The 25775-nt window shown below is 37.9% G+C and overlaps 1 pseudogene; it reads left to right on the top strand.

Moving 5' to 3' along the window:
- Positions 1-19631, top strand: part of LOC103409387 (UDP-glycosyltransferase 73C4-like) — a 29894-nt pseudogene extending 10263 nt beyond the window's left edge.
- Positions 19632-25775: the final 6144 nt, after the last annotated feature.

The raw sequence follows: 25775 nt of genomic DNA, 5'->3' as shown, positions 1-25775 counted from the left end.
TGTAAACATTAATGACATTTTCCTTTCTTCACCCTTAAGTTATAATACAAAATTAATAAACCAAAACTTTATGAAAAACATAAAACCTTTAAATCAAAACTTCAAAACTTTTTGTTCTTGGCAAGAACATGAAGAACAAACATGAAAAACTCATAAGAGCTCCATGAATGTTTTCACTCAACAAAAAAACAAATTTTCACTACACAAAAGATGGCTAATGTCCTAGGGTACTTAGGGGTTCCAAAAGTCACCTTAAAACCATTTTAACAAGACAAACATGAACCCAAAAGATCACCCTTTGGATTTGGCCGAATTTCCCAAAACACATGGCACCAAATTTTAGTTCCAATATTCATGCTTGAATGAAATACATCTACAACATTTGAGATGCTAAATTTTCTAGCAAAATTTATATATTCAAAAGCAAGAACAAAGCTTGTAACATTTACAACATTTAAATCACAAAATATGAATATCACAAAACCCAAAAGGAATCACCATACACTAGGCCTAGGCTCTGATACCACTTGAAGGAAAAATTTTGTCCTAGCTAAGAACAAGTATGAACATTTGAATACACATGCAAGCTATTTTGGAGACGTTTTGGAGACGTTTCGGAAAGTGCAAGTCAATATACCTCTTCTTGACGCAATTAAGCAAGTACCAAGGTACGCCAAGTTTTTGAAGGAACTATGTACAACAAGAAGGAGAATTTCAAACAAAGAGGTTGTCTAGGTAAGTGAGAATGTTTCCGCTGTTTTGCAAAGAAAATTACCCCCTAAATGCAAAGATCCAGGTAGTTTTACAAATCCATGTGTTATAGGCAATACTAAGTTTGAACATGCTATGTTAGATCTAGGAGCTTCAATTAATGTCATGCCATACTCAATATATGCATCTATGAACTTAGGAGAGCTTAAAAACGATGGTGTTATAATTCAATTAGCCGATCGTTCTAATGCATATCCGAAAGGAGTTTTGGAAGATGTTTTGGTGCAGGTGGATAACTTGATATTCCCAGCGGATTTCTACGTTTTAGAGATGGAGGACTCACCAAATGTCACCCCATTGCCGATTTTACTTGGGAGGCCCTTCATGAAAATAGCACGCACCAAGATCGATGTGTTCAAAGGGACGTTAACAATAGAATTTGATGGGGAGATTATTAATTTTAACATTTCTGAAGCTATGAAATTTCCTAAAGATGATCATTCTTGTTTTTCTATTGATGTATTGGATGAATTGGCGCATGATTATCTTGATATGTTGGAAGACGATCCCCTTGAAATAGCAATTGCACAAGGAATTGGAATGAAGCCCAATCTAGCCGTACCTAAGGAAGAACATGCCGAGCTTGTGGCTGCCTTTGAATCATTGCCACAACATCATGGTAAGCCTTCTAACCCAATTCCAATTCCCGTTTCCACTAATACGTTGTTACCTTATGTGATTCAGGCCTCCGTTCTTGAGCTTAAACCATTGCCGGATCATTTAAAGTATGTATTTTTGGGAGATGAAGAGACGTTGCCCGTCATTGTCTCCTTATCACTCACGACATTAGAGGAGGAAAAGTTGATTCGGGTGTTGAAAGAGCACAAAACAGCCATTGGATGGACATTGGCCGATATTAAGGGGATTAGCCCTACAACATGCATGCATCGCATATTTCTAGAGGAGGGGGCTAAACCAACTCGAGAGGCTCAATGCCGACTCAACCTTTCAATGATAGAAGTTGTGAAAAAGGAGATTATAAAGCTTCTCGATTGTGGAGTGATTTATCCAATTTCGGATAGCCGTTGGGTCTCACCGGTTCAAGTTGTCCCAAAGAAGTCCGTGAAGGAAAAATTTTGTCCTAGCTAAGAACAAGTATGAACATTTGAATACACATGCAAGCTATTAACACTTTAAAGTAGGCATGCATCCAAAAACAATTCATAAAACCCATGACTTTCAAAGCCTAGTATATGGTGAACCAAAATAAACTCTTTAACAACATTAAAAATAAGTAAAGATTTAGAGTTTCTTTACCCTTGAAGCTCATCCTTGTTTACACAAGGGATTCACCCAAGTGGAGGGCCTTCAAGTCACCTCCAAGATCCTTGAATCTTCCTTGTGTTTTCCTCCTTTTTAGTGCTCCTTTGAAGATTTGAGGAAATGAGGATATGTTCTCCAAAACATCAAAAGTTTGATGTCTCTAAGTCTCTTCACCAAGGATGTATCTTGTGAAGATGATATGGATGACTTAGGGAAGAAGAGATTGCTAGATGTCCCTCCCCTTAGTGGCCGGCCTCTTGGAAGAAAATGGAGAGAAAATGTTTCACCCAATTTCAACTAGAAAACCCTAAAGAGAAAATAGCTATAAAGTTGCTTTTATAACCTTTTCTTTGGTGAGTGGCAAACTTGCAATTAAGCAAGCTTTCACCATCCACCCTAATGGCCGGCCATCATATTGTTGTTGGGCTTGTTGTTCATTTTGTTTTAGTTGTCATACAACTTAAACATAATGGGCCTTTTGGACCAAAACGCTTTTGGGCCTCGAAACCCAAAACCAACATATAAGCCCAATACGAACCTTTCGTAAAATTAATTAACTAATTAATTAATCTTGACCATTCTTCAATTAAACCATTTAATTGCTTATCCATTTCATTTAATTTCTTCACATACATCCTTACTCGGTGTACGATCCATTAGGTTCCATTTAGCGAGGCAGTGGGCGATGTTACTCTTAACGATCGATTGTGAATTGAAACCACATTTCAATTCTTCCTTTGATGATTAGTGTTTGCTAATCATTAGGGCTTCCACAAACCATGAGTGACGCCTAGCAGAATATCATGGTTACCCAAGCTAAGTAGAATTGGTTGGAGAACCTATCCAGTTACAACTACAATGCAATACGGTCCTTCTCTAATACAATACTCTTAATCACATTGTTTAAGTGATAGTTTGTTTCATGTCTACTATCCAATGTGATACTTTCCTATATGATTCCCTTGAATATGATTTGGAACAAACTTCCTAAGTCATATTCATTTGCTTTGGCCAAAGACTTTAGAATCATATCTTAGAGTATTCTCCTTCCACCTTGGAAGGTTAGAGATCCCTTGTTGTGCATTCATATGCCTACATGACTAGATAGCTTGACCCCAACAATGCCGTGGACATTCTGATGGAATGCCGTTTGACATGATCAAAGATCAAGGACCTAACCATTAGACATCTATGATGCCTCAGGTCAAAGGACTACTTTGCATATTGCAACTTTAGAGTTTATACATGACATGTATGTTCGAACTCTCTTTTGATCGTAGTTCAGTGTACTCGATTAATCTTTCGAGCACCTATGTGTTTGTCTTAGTGTCCAACACCAAATGACTTGAGACTAGTTATACTCACTCTTGAGTCAACACAACACATACTAACCTTAGCGGATTGTCAATGCCCAATTGGCAATCCTATGGCTAGGAACGTTTTAGGAATGAACATAAGAGAAAGGTCTCGATAATCTAACTCACTTAGATCACTTATCTCTTAGAACAAATACATTCCTTGGATTCTCTTTTTGCTTAAACACATGATACAATAAATAGTGATTAACAATAAGATTTGCCCTCCATTAAACATATAAAAGTTTAATACATTAAGTATTCCAAAAAGCTATTACATCAAATGAGTGGCTTTGTGGGCATACTTCCAACAGTCCGGAGTCACTGTGGTGAAGAATGCCGAGGATGAGATCATGCCAACCCGTATCCAAATAGGTTGGAGAGTGTGCATTGACTATAGGAAGCTCAACAACACCACAAGGAAGGACCACTTTCCATTGCCATTCATTGATCAAATGCTTGAAAGGTTAGCCGGTCATTCTTTTTATTGTTTTCTTGACGGTTATTCAGGATATAATCAAATTGTCATAGCTCCAGACGACCAAGAAAAAACCACCTTCATATGCCCATTTGGTACTTTTGCTTACCGTCGCATGCCATTCGGTTTATGCAATGCACCGGCCACGTTCCAAAGATGCATGGTAAGTATCTTTTCAAATTTTATTGAGAAGATTATTGAGGTATTCATGGATGATTTTAGTGTCTTTGGCGATTTGTTTAATGGTTGCTTGGAAAATCTCACATTAATCTTAAAACGATGCGTTGAAACTAACCTTGTTTTAAATTGGGAAAAGTGTCACTTTATGGTAAAACAAGGCATAGTTTTAGGGCATATCATTTCTGAAAGGGGAATTGAGGTTGATAAATCGAAAATAGATCTTGTACGCTACTTACCCTCTCCAACTTCGGTTAGAGAGGTTCATTCTTTTCTTGGACATGCAGGATTTTATAGGCGATTCATCAAGGATTTTTCAAAGATTTCCACACCCTTATGCCGACTTCTCCAAAAGGACGTGTCCTTCGAATTCAACGAGGAGTGTGAAAAGGCGTTCAAACACCTCAAGGAGATGCTAACTTCGGCCCTCATCATTCGGCCACCAGATTGGAGCATTCCCTTCGAGCTTATGTGTGATGCGTCTGATTATGCTCTAGGCGCTGTTTTGGGACAAAGGAAGGACAAACAGCCACACGTCATATATTATGCCTCTCGGACCTTGAACGACGCTCAATTGAATTATTCCACAACGGAAAAAGAACTTCTTGCTGTTGTTTTTGCTTTAGATAAGTTTTGTTCTTATTTACTTGGTACTAAAGTAATAATTTACACTGATCATGCAGCGTTGAAGTACTTGCTCACGAAGAAGGAGGCTAAACCAAGGCTTATGCGATGGATGCTTCTTCTCCAAGAGTTGGATATCGAAATCCGAGACAAGAAAGGAAGTGAGAACGTGGTGGCTGATCACTTGAGCCGTTTGGTGCATGAAGAAGATGCCGTGCCTATCCCAGAGACATTCCCGGATGAGCAATTGATGTCCATTGAGGTTAGTGTGCCATGGTATGCAGATTTAGTTAATTATTTGGCGTCTAAAGTCATTCTAAGTGAGTTAAATAAAAACCAACGTGATAAACTCAAGTATGATGCACGAAATTATGTGTGGGATGATCCTTATTTATGGAAATATTGCTCTGATCAAATCATTCGTAGGTGTGTGCATGATTCTGAAATTCTGTCCATTTTAAACTTTTGTCACACTTATGCATATGGAGGTCACTTTGGCACTTAAAGGACTGCACGTAAAGTACTTGAATGTGGTTTTTATTGGCCTACTATCTTTAAGGATGCTAGAACGTTTTGCATAGCATGTGATCGTTGTCAGCGAACTGGAAATATAGGACCAAAGACCAAATGTCGCAAAGCCCCATCTTTCATGGGTCCTTTTCCTTCATCTCATGGTTTTGTTTATATTCTACTTGCGGTTGATTATGTTTCGAAATGGGTGGAAGCAAGAGCCACCAGTACTAATGATTCTAAGTGGTTGCAGATTTTGTTAAGACTAACATATTTGCAAGGTTTGGAATGCCGCGGGTACTTATAAGTGATGGGGGCTCCCATTTCTGCAATCGAACCATTGAGGCGCTACTCAAGAAATATAATGTCACGCATAAGGTGGCAACACCTTATCATCCTCAAACAAGTGGGCAAGCGGAGGTTTCAAATAGAGAAATCAAGCAGATTTTGGAGAAAACCGTAGGGCCAAACCAGAAATATTGGAGCTTGCGCTTGAAGGATGCATTGTGGGCGTATCGTACAACCTACAAAACACCAATTGGAATGTCCCCATTTCGGCTAATCTATGGGAAACCATGCCATCTTCCGGTTGAATTGGAGCACAAAGCACATTGGGCCATCAAAACATTCAATATGGACATTGATGCCGCAGGACTTCATAGAAAGCTTCAATTGAATGAGCTTGAGGAAGTTAGGAATGAAGCTTACGAGAATGCTCGCATTTACAAGGAGAAAATGAAGGCATTCCATGACAAGATGATTCATAGTAAGACGTTCTCTATCGGGCAGAAAGTGTTACTTTTCAATTCTCGCCTTCGGTTATTTCCTGGTAAGTTGCATTCTAAGTGGATTGGTCCTTTTATTGTTACTAATGTTTTTTCGCATGGTGCAGTTCAAATTCAAAGTTTGAAGACGCAACAAGAATTCAAAGTCAATGGACATCGTTTGAAGCCATATTTCACAACTTTTGAGGAGAAGGCCGTGGAGGAAGTATCCCTCCATGCCGTAGGCCCTATTCAAGCTTGATTGGAGGCATCGTCCGGCTGGAAGACGTTAAAGCAAGCACTTCGTGGGAGGCAACCCATGCGAATAAAGAAGACCTAGGAAGCTCGGGCATCACAACCAGATTTGCATTCCTAAACCCTATTCTTTCTTGCTTTTACTTTGCCATATTTGTCATGTTTGCTAGTTGTGTTATTTGCTTACATTTGTGTGCGTCTATGCTTGAAACATTGAGGACAATGTTTGGTTTAAGTGTGGGGGGGGTAAACAAATGTTTTTGTTGAAAAATTCGTAGGATTTTACCACCTAACTTTCAAAAGTTGTTTTTCACTGTTTTTAGTGTGTTGTGAAGCTTTTTAGTGTGTTTTGACATAAAAATCCGAAAATCCCATAAAAATTTGAAAAATTGTTTTGAAAAACCCAAAAAAGAGTCGTTTTTGTGTGTTTGTTTGTGTCTTAGAGTACCTTCCAACACAATGATGAAGATTTGGTTTTTAATTGCATGACGGTTAAAGGAAGTTACAAACATGGATGGAAGTTTGATATGCTCTTTTGTTTATGCTTGGTCATCGTTGTTGTTTACGAATTCACATGTAATCACAAAGAAAAAATCAGTTTTTGTAACATGCTTGAAGGAAGTAACTCAAACTAACGCTACAACCCTGTGAGACTTGAGCCTAAACATTCTTTGGAGAGTTAATAATCTGTGAATTTGTTGTTTTCTAAAGTCGTTGCATGATCTCATCATTCTTTGCTTGGTTGCTACTTAGAAGGCGTTTCATCATTATAGATCCAAATATTAGAACTCATACCCATTTCATTCAAAGCATAAAATTGATTAGCATAACATATAACAAGATGAAGTTGTTAGTAGTTACCACCAGAGCCAAAAAGCCTTCATACCATGCATTTGTTTTGTAGGTTTACCCTTTTGAGCCTTAGTTAGCCATTTTCTTTGTTAGCCACATTACCCTTACCTAGCCTAGATTTGGACTATCCATACCCTTGTTCTTAAAGGATAATAAAGCATGACTTAGAGGGAATTCCTTTTGATCAACATTGTGCAGAAAAATAAGTGTGGGGGAAGGGAAATTTTGTGTGCCAAAAGAAGTAGAAGGGCACGGGTTAAAAAAAAAAAAAAGGGAGCAAAATTCGTAGAAAAAGAAAAAATGAAGAAAAAAATGTGAAAAGAATGGAAAAAGAGTTGAAAAGAAGTGAGAATTACCTCACATGTGTTGGTTGTTGAAGAAAGGGTCCAGAAAATTGAATTTGACCCTAAGTATTGCATGAATCCTACCTTGTGTTTAAAAGTTGATTTCTGCGCTCTAAAGTGAATTCTAAGTGTCAATTTCATTACTTTGCTTATTATTCTTTAAGAATGTTTGTTTATCCTTACCTTTCTTTGTTAGCCAATACCTTAGCCCCGTTACAACCCTTTGCTTCTATCTTGATTGTTATGTGTTTCAATATGTGGAGTTTGGAATTGGTATGAGCATATGACATCCTTGGTTCTCACATCTAAGTAGTAGCATTCCATTCATGAGATCATATCTAAATGCTTATTAACTCCAGAAAATGCTTTCTTTGTTATACATATATGTGAGCGTTCGTTTTCATATTTACATCAATCTTCTCACATATAACTAGTAAAGGGTGTGTAGCTAGAAATTCTGTGTGAAAATTGAGTGCATATCTAGTAAGGAATTGAGCAAATTCTCTAAGGCATGTTACTACATTCAAAATCATGTTTTAATTGGTTAAATGTGAACTAGTACGTGGTGACTATGATTAAGTATGTGCTTAAGTGTGAAGATGACTAAAATTTGTGGGAATGATGATTTTTAATATGTCATGTGCATTAGGAATCCCTGAGGCAAACGTTGGAAGGTTTAGGTTATGTTTTGATTATTTTGTTTCGTTTCGTTTTTCTCTTGTTTCTTTGTTTTGCTCAAGGACTAGCAAAAGCTAAGTGTGGGGGAATTTGATAGGAGCATATTTATGCGCCTTAGTTAGTTAGTTCTTATGCATTTATGTTGTGTTTTCTTAGTTAAGTTAGTCTTTTAAGCTATTTTCATGTGTTTTCAGGTTTTAAGGACAAAGTAAGCAAAAAGATGCAAATTGGAGCATTTTGGAGCAAAATTGAGCTAGAATGGAGCTCATGCATGTGGAGCACAAAGAATGGACGAATTTGAAGGATTGAAGAAGCTAGGAATGTGTTTCAAAGTTGAAGAATTGAAGATGCAAAGTTTCCTAATTGAAGTAGGAAAGTGCTTAATTGAAGATGAAATCCTAGTCAACAATGGATTCCTAGTTGAAGTTGGATTTCTAGAAGATTGAAGATTCCTACTCAAACAAGGTTTCCTACTTGAAGAAGGGAAGTTAAAGCCAAAGAATCAGCTCAAGTGAAGAAACCTTATCCAAAACATTATCCATAACCTTATCTTAGCTTATCTTATCCAAACAAACCTTATCCTATCCTATCTTATCCTAATCCTAATCCACCTATATTTTAGCTGCGAGGGAGGATTCCTAACTATATTAGGATGCTTATAATCAGATTTCTAGAAGACCTAATCCTTTCCTACAAAGGTGGCGCCTAGAACCTTTCTAGAAGACCTTTGCCTTGCATTGCAATTCAGCCACTTTCCCTCCAATTCTTGCCGTGAGTTTTCACCCAATTCCCTTGGGATTTTGGTTTCTAGAAGCCCTTATCCTTTCCTAGTTTAATGCCGCACCTTATCCTCCTATTCCCTTTGGATTTCTGATTTGTTTTCCTTCAAGGATTGTGTGTTATTTTCCTATACAAATTAGGCCTTTAAATCCTTTTCCTTTGCTACCTAAGGGCTGTGATTTTCAGCCTATAAATACAACCCTTTGCCGCACCATTTAGTGACCACCCTCTACCATATTTTCACTACACCATTCACCCAAACATCCCTCTTGTGCCGTGAGTTTGCAAAGGAGAAGGAAGGAGACTCTTGGAGCCGTGCATGCCATTCAAGGAGCTTGGATTGTTGGAGCGTTTCTAGGTGTTTTCTATCTTTATGTCAATGTTTAAATTTATTTATCTTTGTTTATTTGCGAACATGAGGAACTAATTTCTTTATAGTTAGAGGGGAATTCAAAGCCATGATCATATGTTTTATATGACTTGATTTCCTCCAGTTATGATTTCATAAATCGTGAATGTGGTTTACTTGTCTATTTGATTGATAACATGTTATAAGGGAATTTCACCTAATCGTTATTAACTTATATTCGTAAGTAGTGAAAGTCGCTAGTCACGATTGTGTTAAGTAAATCCTTGGCAAGAGTAACATGCGTATTCCATAGTTATGAATGCCTCGTCAATGCTTATGATTTCCATTGAACTTAATGATCTCTGATATGTGTCTCTATCATGCGTATTCCATAGTTAGGGTTCTTGATAAGAATAATTTGGTTGTAATGTGTATTCCATTCAATTCAATGAATCTAGGGAAATCTGAGAATTAATTGGTGCAATCTAGTTAATTTGGGGCATTGTCATTCATGGTTTGTTGAAATAGTAACTGGAAATCGAGTCGTATGCATATGTTTCATGTGTGGAGAAGGAACCCTCTAACTAGCCTTTCACCATTCTTTTTCATCCAAAATCGTTTTTGTTAAGTTTGTTTTCAAAGTTTATGTTTTAACTTTCAATTTCGTCAAAACAAAATCCCCATTCATTAAGTCTTGTTTTTAGAGTCAAAACCTGTTTTCTTTTGGTCTTTTGAGTCTTTTAAGTTCTATTTTCGTCCAAATCACTTATTAGGTCTAGAATTGAGTTTTTTTTATTGTTTCTTGCTGTTTTGAGTGTTTTGAGTTAGTTTTGAGTCTATAGAGTCTAGTTTAGTGTTTTTGAGTCTTATTTGTGTTGATTAGCATCCCTAGTTAATCCCCGGTCTAGAACGATCCCTACTTGCATCATTACTACAATTGTCATCAATAGGGTTTAATTTGTGTGTCAAGTTAATTTTCACATCAAGCCGCTACATGGTTGAGCGCCCAACATTCCGTGCCATACAGCATCGTCGGCCTTATTGCCCTTTTATAAAATTTTCCCTTGAGCTTCAGTGGCATACGGCGGTCACACAACACGCCAAATGCACTCTTCCACTTCATCCATCCAGCTTGTAGTCTATGGTTGAGGTTTCCATCTAATTCTCTGTTCTTTTGCAAGATAAATCATAGGTAGCGAAAGCGGTCGCTCTTTTGTACTTCCTAATCTTTGATCTTCACCCTTAACTCATTTAGGCCTCCATTTGCACTGAACTTGCACTCCATATATTCTATCTTTGATCGGCTTAGGCGAAGACCTTTAGATTCCAACACTTCTCTCCAAAGGTTAAGTTTCGCATTTACCCCTTCCTGAGTTTCATCTATCAACACTATATCGTTTGCGAAAAGCATACACCAAGGAATATGATCTTGAATATGTCCCGTTAATTCATCCATTACCAATGAAAAAAGGTAAGGACTTAAGGATGAGCCTTGATGTAACCCTACAGTTATGGGGAAGCTTTCGGTTTGTTCTTCATGAGTTCTCATGGTAGTCTTTGCTCCATCATACATATTCTTTATAGCTTGGATATATGCTACTCGTACTATTTTCTTCTCTAAAATCCTTCAAAGAATATCTCTTGGGACCCTATTATACGCTTTTTCCAAATTTATAAAGACCATGTGTAAATCCTTTTTCCTATCTCTATATCTTTCCATCAATCTTCATAAGAGATAGATTGCCTCCATGGTTGAGCGCCTTGGCATGAACTCGAATTGGTTGTCTGAAACCCGTGTCTCTTGCCTCAATCTATGCTCAATGACACTCTCCCAGAGCTTCATTGTATGACTCATTAGCTTAATACCCCTACAGTTCATGCAATTTTGTATGTCACCCTTATTCTTGTAGATAGGCACCAGAGTGCTCTTCCACCACTCATTTGGCATCTTCTTCGTTTTCAAAATCCTATTGAAAAGGTCTGCGGGCCATGCTATATCCATCTATCCCAAGACTTTCCACACTTTGATCGGTATATCATCTGGGCCCATTGTTTTTCTATGCTTCATCTTTTTCAAAGCTACAACCACTTATTCCTTTCTGATTCGGTGGTAAAAGGAGTAGTTTTTACACTCTTCTAAGTTACTCAACTCCCCCAAAGGAGTACTCATTTCATGTCCTTCATTGAAAAGATTATGAAAATAACGTCTTCATTTGTTTTTTACCACATTCTCTGTAGCAAGAGCCTTTCCATCCTCATCCTTGATGCATCTCACTTGGTTTAGGTCATTTGTCTTCTTTTCCCTTGCTCTAGCTAGTTTATAGATTTCTAACTCTCCTTTTTTGGTATCTAGTCGCTTATACATATTGTCATAAGCCATTAGCTTAGCTTCTCTCACAGCTTTCTTCTTCTCCTGCTTCGCTATTCTATACCTTTCACCATTTTCATCGGTCATATCCTTGTATAAGGCTTTACAAGATTCCTTCTTAGCCTTCACCTTTATTTGTACCTCCTTATTCGACCACCAAGATTCCTTTTGGTGTGGAGCAAAGCCCTTGGACACTCCTAATACCTTTTTTGCTACTTTTCGGATACAACTAGCCATGGAATCCCACATTTGGCTAAGTTCCCCCTCTCTATCCCACACACATTGGGTGATTACTTTCTCGTTGAAAATGACTTGTTTTTTTCCTTTTAGGTTCCACCATCTAGTCCTTGGGCACTTCCAGTTCTTGTTCTTTTTTTTCTCTCTTTTGATATGTACATCCATCACCAACAAGTGATGTTGATTAGCCAAGCTCTCTCCTGGTATAACTTTGCAATCCTTACAAGTTATACGATCCCCTTTCCTCATTAGAAGAAAATCTATTTGTGTTTTTGACGACCCACTCTTGTAGGTGATCACATGTTCTTCTCTCTTCTTAAAAAAGGTGTTGGCTAAGAGGATATCATATGCCATTGTAAAATCCAAGATGGCTTCCCATCCTCGTTTCTTTCCCCAAAACCATGGCCACCATGAAAACCTCCATAGTTGCATGTCTCCTTGCTCACGTGTCCATTTAAATCTCCTTCTATAAATACCTTCTCCGTCTGAGCAATTCCTTGCACCAAGTCTCCAAGATCTTCCCAAAATTTCTCCCTCAAACTCGTATCCAACCCTACTTGAGGTGCATACGCACTAATCACATTGATGAGTTCTTGTCCTATTACAATCTTGACTGCCATAATTCTATCTCCTACTGATGTGAAAATTTCTTGACACACAAATTAAACCCTATTGATGACAATTGTAGCAAAGATGTAAGTAGGGATCGTTCTAAACCGGGGATTAACTAGGGCTACTAATCTACTTAAATTAAACTTCAAAGCACTAAACTAGACTTAAAAACACAAGAATAGACTCTAAACTGGCCTAAGACACTCAAATCTGCAAAAGTAGATGGAATTGACTCAATTCTAAACCTAACAAGTGATTTGGACGAAATTAAAACTTACTTTAACTCAAAAGACTAAAAGAAAACAGATTATGACTTAACTAACTCGAAACACACTTAAAAGACTCAAAACAGCACAATACTAACAATTAGACTCAAAAAAGATTCTAGGGATTAAATTGGACGAATTTAAGACTAAACTAAGACTCAACCAATGTTTATGGACTAATTTTAACCTATATTGACTCAAAACACTCTAAAGAACCTAATTAGGGCAGATTCTGACCTACACAAAATAGAAAAGGGGGTTTGGTTTCTGACGAAATTGAATTAAAACTAAACAAATTGCAAAACAAAGTAAACTAAAACGAAATTGAGATGAATTCAAGGGTGAAAGGCTAGTCAGAGGATCCTTCTCCACACATGAACATATGCAACATAAATTGATTTCCAGTATTGTTTCTTTAAACCATGAACGACAATGCCCCAAATTAATCGTGAATGCACAAATTAACTCTCAGATTTCCCTAAATTCATTATTGGATGAATGCATGCGACAACCCAAATCATTCTTCTCAAGTTCCCTATATGAACAGCATGATAGAGATACATTCAAAGATCATTAAGTTCCATGGAAATCATAAGCATTGACAAGGCAATTATAACTATGAACTGCATGATACTCTTGCCAAGAATCTACTTAACACGATTGTGACTAACAATCTTCACTACTTGTAATTATAAGTTGCTAACAATTAGGTGAAAGTCCCTTATAATTTAGCATCAGATTCAAGCATGCAAACTAAATAGGCCTCTTTAATCAACACACAAGAATAAGTTATAAATTAAATAGATAAGTAAATCGCAGTCATGTTTTACGAAACAATAACTGAAAGGAATCAATTCATATTAAATATATGTCCATGGCTTCGAATTCACCACTAACTAATAAGAATTTAGCTACACATGTTCATAGCAGTTGAAAGCAAATTGAAATAAACATCGAAACTAAAGCGAGGGAAGAAAGAACTCTTAGAACTCCTAAGGATGCAGGTGGCTTGTGCACAAGGTCCTCCTTCATCAATGGAATGCACGGCAAGGATCTCCTTCTTCTCCAAAGGGTGCGGCAGAGATGTATCTTGATGTAGAATGATGTTTTGTGATGTAGAATGGTGTTTAGGGTTGCGACACTAGTGTTTCTGAATGGTATGAGGGGTGGTGACGGATTTAAGCTTAAAACACATATATATAAGCAAGGCAAAACCATAGGGTTAATCAGATTTAGGTTATGAATCAGCACATTAAGAGAATTAGGGCCCTAGGGTGCGGCACAAGGGTTTAAATCCACTAAGGAAAGGGTTTGGCCCAATTAATTTCAGAAAAGAATTTGTATAACCCAAATCCACAAGGAATAAGGCCTAATAAAACAGAATCCACAAAGGAAAAGGGATAGAGGAGTGTGTCACTGATTTGGAGGGAATGGGAATTGCTTGCAAGGCAAGGCAAAAGCCTTCTAGAAGGGAAATAGGCGCCACTTTTGTAGGGATTATAGAAACAATGTGTTTTGTGGCTGATTTGGGATTTCTAGAAGAGAATGCTTCTAGAAATAGGTTCTAGAAATATATATTTAGGTCCCCTTGCAGCTAGGATTAAGGCATGATAAGATTAGGATAGGATAAGATAAGATAAGATAAGATAAGGTTGGATAAGGTTTTGGATAATGTTTCCTTTTTTGAGCTGATTCCTTATCTTCTTTGTCTTGAATTTAATTTCTTCATCTTCTTATCAGATTCCTAGCCTTTTGAACTCCAAATTCGTCCATCCATCTTGGCCCATACATGTGCTATCCAATTAGTGCCCAAAACTGCTCCAAAATGCTCCAAAATGCACTTTCTTGCTAACTTTGTCATTTGGACCTACAAACACACGAAAATAGCTTAAAACACTATAATAACCACAAACTAACTATAAAAGTGCAAGAAAACAAGCTAACTAAGTCGCATAAATATGCTCCTATCACCTACCCTCTTGACATCTACAACATCTTGGGTCAGAGTCTTGTCCACGATGATGCCAACACCGTTTCTCGTTCTATTTGTGCCCAAATACCAAAGTTTAAAACCTGAGTTTTCTAGATCTTTGCCTTAAGACCAAGCTACTTAGTTTGTTGTAGGCAGATAATACTTATCCTTCTCCTCACCATAACTTCCACTACTTCCATAGATTTTCCCGTTAAGGTTCCTATATTCCACGTTCCTAAACGCATTCTACTATCTTGAACTCTACCCTTCTCTCCTACCTTCTTCATCCTCCCCCGTCTAAAAGGATCAAAGTACTTCTTTTGTGCGTCCTGTGTAAAGTTGATAGGAGCATATGGTTCCAAACAACTTTGAGTGGAATCGTTCAAAAGGAAGTTTCTATGACCCCCTTGCTCATTTAACATTGCATCCGGATGCCGATAAAGATACAACGACCCTTGCTCACTTATCATTGTGCTCGGGCCACACAACGCGCCACTTATGGATGACACCCTAGCTTTAGCGCGATTTTATTTTGTATTCATTTTCATAAGGATTCATAACCTAGGAGTGCCGACTGTTGACTACCGCACCACCTAAAAATGCAGTAAAATTAAATCTGCAGTTTGAGATGGGCGATTGTACCACACCATCTTTGATATAAATAAACACTAAGTTAGTAATCAGGAGCTACACCAAACAAGAAATAAAAAATATAAGTAATTGTTATATTGAGAATTAGGAGCAGGCACGATACTAGTTGATCTTAGTGAGGGTACATTAAGCAGGTGAGGCAGAGAAGGAAGAAGAACAGAAAAATCCTTGGAGGAAGCATTTTTTTGGGCAAAGGGAAATAAGATCTGGTTAGGGTTAGAGAGTCGTACTGATAACGTGTTATAAATAGGCAAACATTAGAGAGGTAACCTTTGGTAAGGACAGGAGCGAAGCGGGTGCAATGTATCACGCTGTTTAGTTTCGTAACTCTAACACAAAAGGATTGCAGGTAAAGAGAGGAAAAGAGGGATACTGATATTATTGCTTTCACTTCTTTTCTTTTCTGTGTATTGTGATCACACGCAGAGTGCTCTTTATATAGAGTCACATCTGTGACAAACCAAAAAGTGAAATGATTGCGCTTTTGAAAACATCACACAACAACAATTACATTACTATTCTCAAGTCTTCCTCACTTTTAGTTAAAGAAAATGGGCATTCATTCCCACAACTTTTACAACAAAGGATTAGAAATAAGGTATTAACATCACCTAGTGCTACAGTGTAATACTGTTTTTCTTCCTTTTATAAGTTCAAATCTTGTAAATGACAAGCTTAATAAAATTTATTTTATTCGTCCTTATTGTGAATATATTGTCGGTGTTCCTTTCCAAAAAAAAAGGTATTATCAATTAACTACTCCACAGCATATGCTTGGCAGCTTGTGCAGTTTTGGATCAAGCATGTATATTACTTGTGAAAGCATCTTTCATACTCCCAAAGAATCCAAAAACACAAATTGGATCAAATGTTACAAAATCAATATCATCTCACGTATCTAGATTCGTATTATGTGTGCTCTTGTGTCACCATATTCCAACCGCCTTAATTGAAAGGAATGCACACACACTAAAACTCCATCTCATATTTTTCATCTAGATTTGGACACTCCAAAATTGCGATTCCAGCCTCCCTATTCACCTTGTCCAGTTCAGCTTGCCACTCCATGAGTTTGGCTTGCCAGAGGGATGGAAAAACACGGACGCAGTTCCCTCAAGAAACTTGTTTTGGAACTTCTTTGGTGCAGTTGCGAAGCTGCAGCAACCAGTTGAGCGGTTGCTCGAGACTCTCAAACCGAATCCGAGCTGCATATTGATATGAGCTTTTTGGAGCAAAATTGGGCTTGGAATGATTATCACATAATTGGAGCCAAGGTTTGGACGAATTTGAAGACTTGAAGATGATGATTCCTACTTGAACAAGGTTTCCTAGTTGAAGTAGGAAAGTGCTTACATGAAGGAGGATTCCTAATCAACGAAGGATTCCTAACCAACGAAGGATTCCTAATTGAAGATGGATTCCTAATCACATGAGGATTCCTAGAAGAACAAGGATTCCTCCTCCAACAAGGATTCCTACTTGAAATAGGAAAGTTAAGCCAAGGTTTCCTACTTTGGTTTGATTTTTCCTAATTGTCCCTAAAAGTTCCAGCAATTATGAAGACTTTCTAAGCATTCTAAGACACAAAACAAAAGCCTAGAACCCTTTTGAACCCTTGCCTCACCTCCCTTTGCATTTCCTCTTCCTTATTTCCTGTTTTTATGCTTTAAAACACCTTCCTTTTGTGTTTTAAACCCTAGCCGAATTTCCCTTGCCCTTTCCTTTAATTTTCTGATTTATTTCCTAATTCTAGAATCCTTAGACTTAATTTCTGATTTCCTAATCAACCTAGGGTTTTAATTTCTGTTTTCCTTTAAATAAACCTCCTTGTTGCAGCCACAAAACATTCCACACACATCCATACAACTCCATTCACGCCAGAAACCTTTCCCCTACCTCTGCCGTGCCCAACCTTCACCCAAATCCATATTTTCTGACCCCAAACCCCCCTAGCCGTGCCATACACCCATCCTAGACACTTTTCCACCACTCTACCTCATCCAAAACCATCCTAAACCATCTCCATACCTTGTGCCGCAGCAAGAAGGAAGAAGGAGTGCCCTTGAATGTGCTTGCTAGTCTATTGCAGATTGCTGGAACTTTTAGGTGTAATCTTTCTTATGTTTTCAATGTTTCAATTCAATAAACCTTGTGTTGTGAGTATGAGGAACTAAACCCTCTTAGTTGGGGGGTGATTCGAAACCATGTATATGCTTGCAATATGATTTGATTACATTCAGTTGTTATTTCATAAGTTGTGGATTCAATTCGTTCATCTACTTGATTGATAACTTATTTGTGTATGTTGATTGAGAGTGCACGCTTAGTTTTCATGCATGAATATGATGCTAGATTATGAGGGAGTTTCACCTAATAGTTACAATCTTATAATCATAAGTAGTGAAGGTCGCTTGAAAACGATCGCGTTGAATGAATTCTTGGCACTAGTTTCATGCTCATCATAGTAACGAATGCCTCGTCAACACTTATAGTTCTCATTGTGCTTCATGATTCTTGATTGTATCCTTATTGTGCTCATCACGTAAGGAACCTTTGAGGAATGCTTTGAATTGTTGTATGCGCTTTCCCATCCGATTCATTAACTTAAGGAGAACTTGAAGGTTAATTTAAGCGTATCTAATTAACTTGGGGTGTTGAGTTTCATAATTTATTGGAAGAACAACTGAAAATCGTTTTGTTTGCAAGTGTGTCATATGTGGAGAAGAACCTCCTAACTAGCCTTTTATCCATCCTTTTCATCCAAAAACGTTTTACAATCTGTTTTGTTTTAAAGTTTCTGTTTTGTTTTCAATTTTCGTCCAAAACAAATCCCCCTTTATTTTGAAGTCTTAGATTAGTTAGAAAGTGTTTTGATTTGTGTTTCTAAGTGTTTTGATTCAAGTTTTCATCCAACTTCGTCCAAGTTCTTGTTAGGTTCTCAAAACTGCCCAGAAAGTGGTTTTTAGGCAGTTTTGAGTCATTAGGTTGCTATTTTGAGTTTTATGTTTGTTTAAGTGTTTTAAACTTTAGTTTTGCATTCCTTGAGTCTATTTTAGTGTTTTAACCTTTGTTTTTATGTTTTTAAGTCAGTTTTCAAGTGTTTAGCAATCCCTCCTAATCCCCGGTCTAGAACGATCCCTACTTACATCTTTACTACAATTTGACAAAAAGAGGGTTTAATTTGTGTGCTTATCTATTTCGCATCACATATTAGGCGACAAATATCTGGCATGGACGGCTTACACTGCAAAAAAATTCGCAATACCAAGGCATTTGTTTGATGGGACTAGTTGCTTCACTCTCTTGTGCAATCATAATATACTAAAGTCCAAGGTCCTGGATAGAATTTCCGGATTGGAGGAACCTTTTTTGGTGCCGGGTTTGCGTGATGAGATCGAACTGACTCCATCCCAACTTCCGGGGCACTTGAATGCGGCTTCCCAAGGTTTCAGAAGTCTCTACCAAGAAATTGAGGAATCTGAAAAATGAGCCTTTGGGGTAGTTGTCAATACCTTTGAGGAGTTGGAATCAGAATATGTGAAAGAATATAGAAAGGTTGGTGGAGCTAAGGTTTGGAGCATCGGCCCTGTGTCGCTTTCCAACGCAACGGATTTGGACAAGGCTTAGAGAGGAAACACTGCCTCACTTGATGAAAACAAGTGCTCGACGTGGCTCAATTGATGCCTCACAGCACAGTGGTTTACGTATGCCTTGGAAGCCTCAGCCAAGTCGCAACCCTTCAATTGGTAGAGCTTGGTTTGGGATTAGAAGCGTCGAACCGGCCTTTCATTTGGGTGACTAGAAACAAAACTGAGGAATGGGAAAAATGGTTAGAAGAAGATGGATTTGAGGATAGGACAAAAGGGAGAGGCGTGTTGATCCATGGTTGGGCTTCACAAGTACTTATTTTGTCACACCCTGTAGTTGGGGCATTTTTGATGCATTGCGGTTGGAATTCAACGTTGGAAGGGATTTGTACTGGGATTCCAATGATATCTTGGCCTCTGTTTGCGGAGCAGTTCTACAACGAGAAGCTCATAGTGCAAGTGTTGAAGATCAGTGAGAGCGTAGGGGCGAAAGCTGTAATTCCACTAGGGGAACAAGGTAAATCCGAGATGTTGGTGAAGATGGGTGAGTTTAAGGAGGTCGTAGACAAAGTGATGGACAAGGAAGGAAAAGAAGCAGAAGTGAAAAGAGAAAGAGCAAGAGAGCTTGCAATTTTGGCTAACAAAGCTACAGAAGGGGGAGGATCTTCTTACCTTAACATGAAACTACTGATTGAAGATATAAGATCCTACAAAACTAGCAACGTTCATTTAGGCTAAGAGTAATGGAATCGTATTTTTTGGTTTGTAGTGCTCAAGCATGGCAATAATCATGTGCTTCATTACTTTGGTATTTTACGGTGTATTTTAGCCATTTTCTTGTGTGTCAGTCCCCTATTTTTTTTTTGAACAAACGATATTATGTACACTAAGAGGGTGTCGGTGACTTAGCCTGACAATGAGCTACCAATAAAGTGGTTTAAATTCGTTTTTAACGATAATTGAACTTAAAACTTCTCACTTACCATGTCTTTTAGCCATTTCCTTGTTTGTTAGTCCCGCATTTTCAGTTTTCATTGATTGCACTGGTGGACTTAAGGATTTCAATGTCGGTTGGGCTGAACTTACTACGAAACTTAGTAAAATAAAATATCCAAATTTAGGCAAAATTTCACCGGTTTCGTTTCGTTGATTAAGGGTGCACACTTAGTTTGCATGCATGAATTTGATGCTAGAATATAAGGGAGTTTCATTATCGTTATGAACGTATATTCATAAGTAGTGGAGATTGCTAGTCACAATCATGTTAAGTAGATTCCTGGCAGGAGTATCATGCTCATCATAGTTACGAATGCTTTGTCAATGCTTATGATTTTCACAAAGCTTAATGATCTTTGATTGGATCTCTATTATGCTGTTCATGTAGGGGATTATTGAAGAATAATTTGGTTGCCGATGCGTTATCCATCCAATTCAATGACTTAAGGAAAATCTGAGGGTTAATTAGTGCTGTTCAGGGTTAATCTAGGGCGTTGAGGTTCATGGTTTATTGGAAAAGCAACTGGAAATCGTTTTGTATGCAAGTGTGTCATGTGTGGAGAATGACCCTCTAGCTAGCCAATCACCCATACTTTTCCCCAATTTCGTGCAACTTTGTTTCAGTCTTTAAATTACTTGTTTTTACTTTAATTTCGTCCAAAACCCAATCCCCTTTACTTTAGTGTGTCAAATTAGTTAGAATCTGTCTTAGTTTGTGTTTTTAAGTTTTTTGAGTCAAGTTAAAATCAATTTTTGTCCAAAGTCATTCCTATTGTCCAGTTTGAGTCTATTTAGTTGTTTTAAGCTGTTTAGAGTCTTTTAAGTTTGTTTTGAGTCATTAGAGTCTAGTTAAGTATTTTTAAGTTTATTTTTGTATTTTTGAGTCAGTTTAGAGTAGATTAGCAATCCCTCATAATCCCGGGTTTAGAACGATCCCTACTTGCATCTTTACTACAATTATCAACAAGAGGGTTTAATTTGTGTGTGAGTTAATTTTCGCATCAATTTTTTTGCGCCGTTGTCGGGGATTAGCAACTTTGCTAATCCCTTGTTGTTTCTTTTTGTTTATTTTCGTGTGTTTTTATTTTAGTTTCTGACTTTGTTTTGTTTTCTTGTTTTTAGGTACTAGTTTATGACTCGGAGTTCTCAACCAGTTCATGAGCATATCTTTGACTCTGACGACGATTTTGAGCAGACTTTAAGAAGGAAGAGGAATCGGCAAGAATCTAATCCACCTAGCCCTGACCCCATGCTTGAAGAAGAAGAAGTAGAAGAGGAAGAAGAGGCCACGATTCAGGTATTGAAGGAAGCATAAGTCATGGTAACGGACAATTGAACAATCAAGGAACTTTCAGCTTCGGGATTGGACAATGCCGTGCCTCTATGCATTCAATATCCCATGGCAGCTCAAGGTAAGACCGAAGAGTTCGAGTTGAAGTCCAGTTTGTTGCACCACATTCCAAAGTACCATGGGCTGTCCATGGAGGATCCAAACAAGCATTTGAAGGAATTTGAAGTGGTTTGTTCAAGCATGACCCCAGTTAACGTCGATGAGAGCATATTGAAGATGAAAGCTTTTCCATTCTCACTAATGGACAAGGCTAAGGATTGGTTGTATGAATTAGCACCGAGAACCATCACATCTTGGGAGAGCATCAAAAGAGCATTCGTAGATAAGTTCTTTCCAACATCAAGAATCATTCTTTTGAGGAAGCGGATTAGTGGCATTCAACAAAATTAAGGAGAATCCTTTCTAGTGTACTACGAACGTTTCAAGGCTCTTGTTGCATCATGTCCTCAACATCAAATGAAAGAAGAGCTTCTCATTCAATATTTCTACGAAAGACTTCTTCCCATTGAACGACAAAAGCTAGACGCCTCAGCGCGTGGTGCTTTGGTGGACAAAACCTCAGTTGCTGCAAAGACTTTAATTGCCAACCACCCATTGAATGCACAACAATATGAAGAAGTTGGACAAAGGGAGCCCTCACGGCAGCAACCCCAAGTGAATGAGGTGAGTACAATTTCTGAAATTCAATCTCAGTTAGCTAACCTCCCTGTTCTTATGTCACAGGTTGTTGATGGATCTAAGATGCAAGGTGCTGCCATATGTGGAGTGTGCTCGATGCAAGGACATCTGAATGACCAATGCCCTCAATTGATTGAGAATGGAGGATGGGAGACTGCCCATGCCATGGGCTATCAAGGCCTAAATCAGCCACGCAATGACCCATACTCCAACACTTACAATCTGGGCTGGAGAGATCATCCAAACTTTAAATGAAGAGAGCCTCAACAACCTCAACAACAAGGAGGATTTAGACAGCCACCTTCCGGGCTCTATCAAATGCCATTCATTCCACCATAACCTCCAATACAATATGCCTAATCAAACCCAGGTTTGTCCTTAGATAATTATACACTCCTTCAAATACTAACCTTTTTTACTCAGGGACAACAAAATCAAGCTAAGGAGATGGGGGAAGTAAAGAAACAAATTGGGCAGATTTCAGAGTTCTTGGGGCAGTTTAGAGAAGAAGGGAAACTACCTAGCTCTACCATCGTCAATCCAAAAGGAGGCTTTAAATCTGCCAAGGCGATAACATTATTACGTGGAAAAGAGGTAGGAACTGATCCACAACCATCCAAATCAAGTAAAAAAGAGGACGAGAAGTTGCAATTTGAAAAGTAGGACCAAGATAAAGCCACGGCAAGAATTGCACAAACCTTGCCGCAGCCCCCTAAACCCTCTTTCCCTCAAGGTGGGAATCCACTTGATTAAAAATTAACATTTAACTGTTCGATTTAAATTCCTAAGTTTAACAGAATTAAAATTAACTTATAAAGATAGCATACACGTGAAATATGAATTGAAATTACGAAATACGTAATGAATAGTAAAATTCTGGGGATGGGATTTCACAGTACACGTCACGGAACGACGGTCAATGAAAGTTAAACATCTTCGCCTCTATGGGCATTTTTGAAAAATCACTCTTTTAAAGATTATAAAATCACAGAATTAGGGATGGGTTATCACAAGTAGAGATCGTTCTATTTCGGGGATTAGAAGGGATGCTAATCAACACAAATTAAACTCATGAAACTGAAAACTAAGTTAAACTAACAATAAAACAATGACTGGGGGGATTTTGGACGAATTTAATTAAAACAAAAGTAAATGGTAGCAAGTAAATTAAGTTGTGAATGAAATATGGATGAAAGAATAGCTAAAGGATTCTTCTCCACACATTAAACATATGAATACAAATTGATTTCTAGTTATTCTTCCTATAAACGAAGAATGACAATGCCCCAAATTAATTGTGAATACCACTAATTAACTCTCAGATTTTCCTAAGTTCAATGAATTGCACTCAACAGCGCAACCAAATTATTCTTCTCAAGTTCCCTAATTATGAAAAGCATGATAAAGATACATCTCAAAGATCATTAAGTTCTGTGAAAATCATAAGCATTGACAAAGCATTCGAAACTATGAAAAACATGATACTCCTGCCAAGAATTTACTTAACTCAATCATGACTAGTGACTTTTACTACTTACAAATATAAGTTCATAATGATTAGGTGAGATTCCTTTATATTCTATCACCAAATCCTTGCATGCAAACAAAGTATGCATCCTTAATAAACATACAAGAATAAGTTCTCTATAAAGCAGATAAGTAAATCACATTCATATTTTATGAAACAATAACTAAATGTAATCAATTTATATAAAACATATGATCATGGCTTTGAATTCACCTCTAACGAAAAAGAAATTTAGTTACACTTGTTCATCATAACTGAAAAGCAATCTAAAATAAACTGACACACCCCGAGAGATCGAGGCATGCTGGCCGTCACGTGAGGGTGACGTAGCCATGTGCACAGTGCGGAAGCAATAAGGATAAGAAATATACGAATAAATAAAAACCGAAAGCTATTAATGTGTGCTAATAAACAAAAAGTACTAGGAGTGAGATACAAGAGTAATTATTCCTAATCAGAGCATAGAAGGTCTAGGTGCAGTCCAGTAAGACAAGTGCTAGTTATATAGTACCAGAAGATATCCTACGAATAATTTATTCTGTCAGAACTGCCGAGATCCTCAAAGTCACCAACAACAAGTCTACCTAAAACTTGGAGGGGTGCAAAATAGAAAACGTGAGTGGGCAAAAACAAAGCTTTTCAAAAATCGTTTCATTATCAAATGCTCTAACCCTTTGCCGTAAAACATGTATAATTTTCCCAGAAATAGAATATGATATATATATATATATATATATATATATATATATATATATTCAAGTCATGCTTCACATAACCATATTCATTAGTATGCCATGCCAAAACATAATATAGAATAAGTCACTCAGGTGAGAATAAATTCATGGAAAATAACATATTAGCCAGAACCCCTGTAGAAGTTTGTACGGCTAAATTCATAGCTCATTAGTCAATCTAGCCAGAGTCACTACAATGACCTATACGGCACTACACTGCACACAAGTCGGAACCACTAAAAGGGTCTGTACGACAAGACTGGGTGTAATATAATTATGCTCAATACTACGCTCTTATGATAGTTGGGTGATAAATCGCTAGTCACCTACGAGTCGGAACCACTTATGATGGTCTGTACAACAAGACTGTGTACCTAAATTGGATCCAATGTGAGCATAGGGTGACACACCCCGCCCTGAAGGAAGGCGTGCTGGCCTTCACGTGCGAGTGAGGTAACCATTTGCACAGTGCGCCCCTCCAGGTTCTAGTTAGCAATGTTGGTGACTCACAAGGATTTCCAAGGCGTTCTGACAGACTACTTAAATGTAGGATTTACCTTTTGGTGTTGTAATTTAGTAATGGTCCTACTTGACTGCACCAAGTACTTATGTTCTGATTATGTGTGTTTCACACTTAAGCTCACTCTAGCATGTTAGTTGGATATTATTGCTAGTAGTTGGTTTTTATTCCTTCGTTTTTCTTTTACCTTTTTGCTTCCCCGTCGCATTTTTGGTTACGTTACGCCCACGTGACGGCCAACACGCCTTGATTCTAGGATCGAGGTGTGTCATAGGGTGCGGGAAGTGACATTACAAACAGGCCTGGTCTATATCTCTGGCTAAATCACTAACACCCGGGTGCATGTTTATAAGCTATATGCTTCTCAAATAATCACAACCGTTATTCGCATTCACAATTCATAAACTCACCTGGGCTTACCTGAGCGTCCATAGCACCATAATTATATATATGCATACAATTCTAACTCATGGTTTAAGCATAAATAAATAGGCATGGCATTTTCAAAGCATAACTCATTTAAATTCATTTTCTGGGAAAATATCAAGCATATACGTATATACTTAAAACCAAAAGCCCACTCACTTGTAAGTCGAAGGATCGTAGCGCCCGAGTCGCCCTTGACTGCGCTCGTCCTCGGGATAAGTCTCCCCTATATGTGAAACAACTATAAAAACCTTAATTTAAAGCACATAACCAATACTAGCTAATAACTTCTGATACATTGCTTAAATGAGGTATATAAATATACCATTGTGATCTACACAACTCCATGAACATCCCCATATTTTTAAAATAATTTTTTGGTGTCCCACATGCCGCCACTCGCTGGCAAGGGCACGACAACATGCGCGGCCACACGCAGGGAAGCTGTTAGGAATCCTTTAACCCCGTTAGGAATATTCCGTGGAATATTCTGTTAAATAGTAATGGAAGCTGTTAAACTAACCAACGCTGTTAGGAATATTCCGTTATCCCCTACCTTCGAACTCCGGCGACCGTCACTGTCGCCAGAAACTTGAAAAATCTTAGAATCTTTATATCTCCGTCGTTTCTTAACCAAAACTCATGAAAT

The sequence above is a fragment of the Malus domestica genome, chromosome 04 (genome assembly GCF_042453785.1).
Source record: "Malus domestica chromosome 04, GDT2T_hap1".
Lineage (NCBI taxonomy): Eukaryota > Viridiplantae > Streptophyta > Magnoliopsida > Rosales > Rosaceae > Malus > Malus domestica.
The sequence above is the reverse complement of the archived record's forward strand: the minus strand, read 5'-3'. Positions and strand labels throughout refer to the sequence as shown.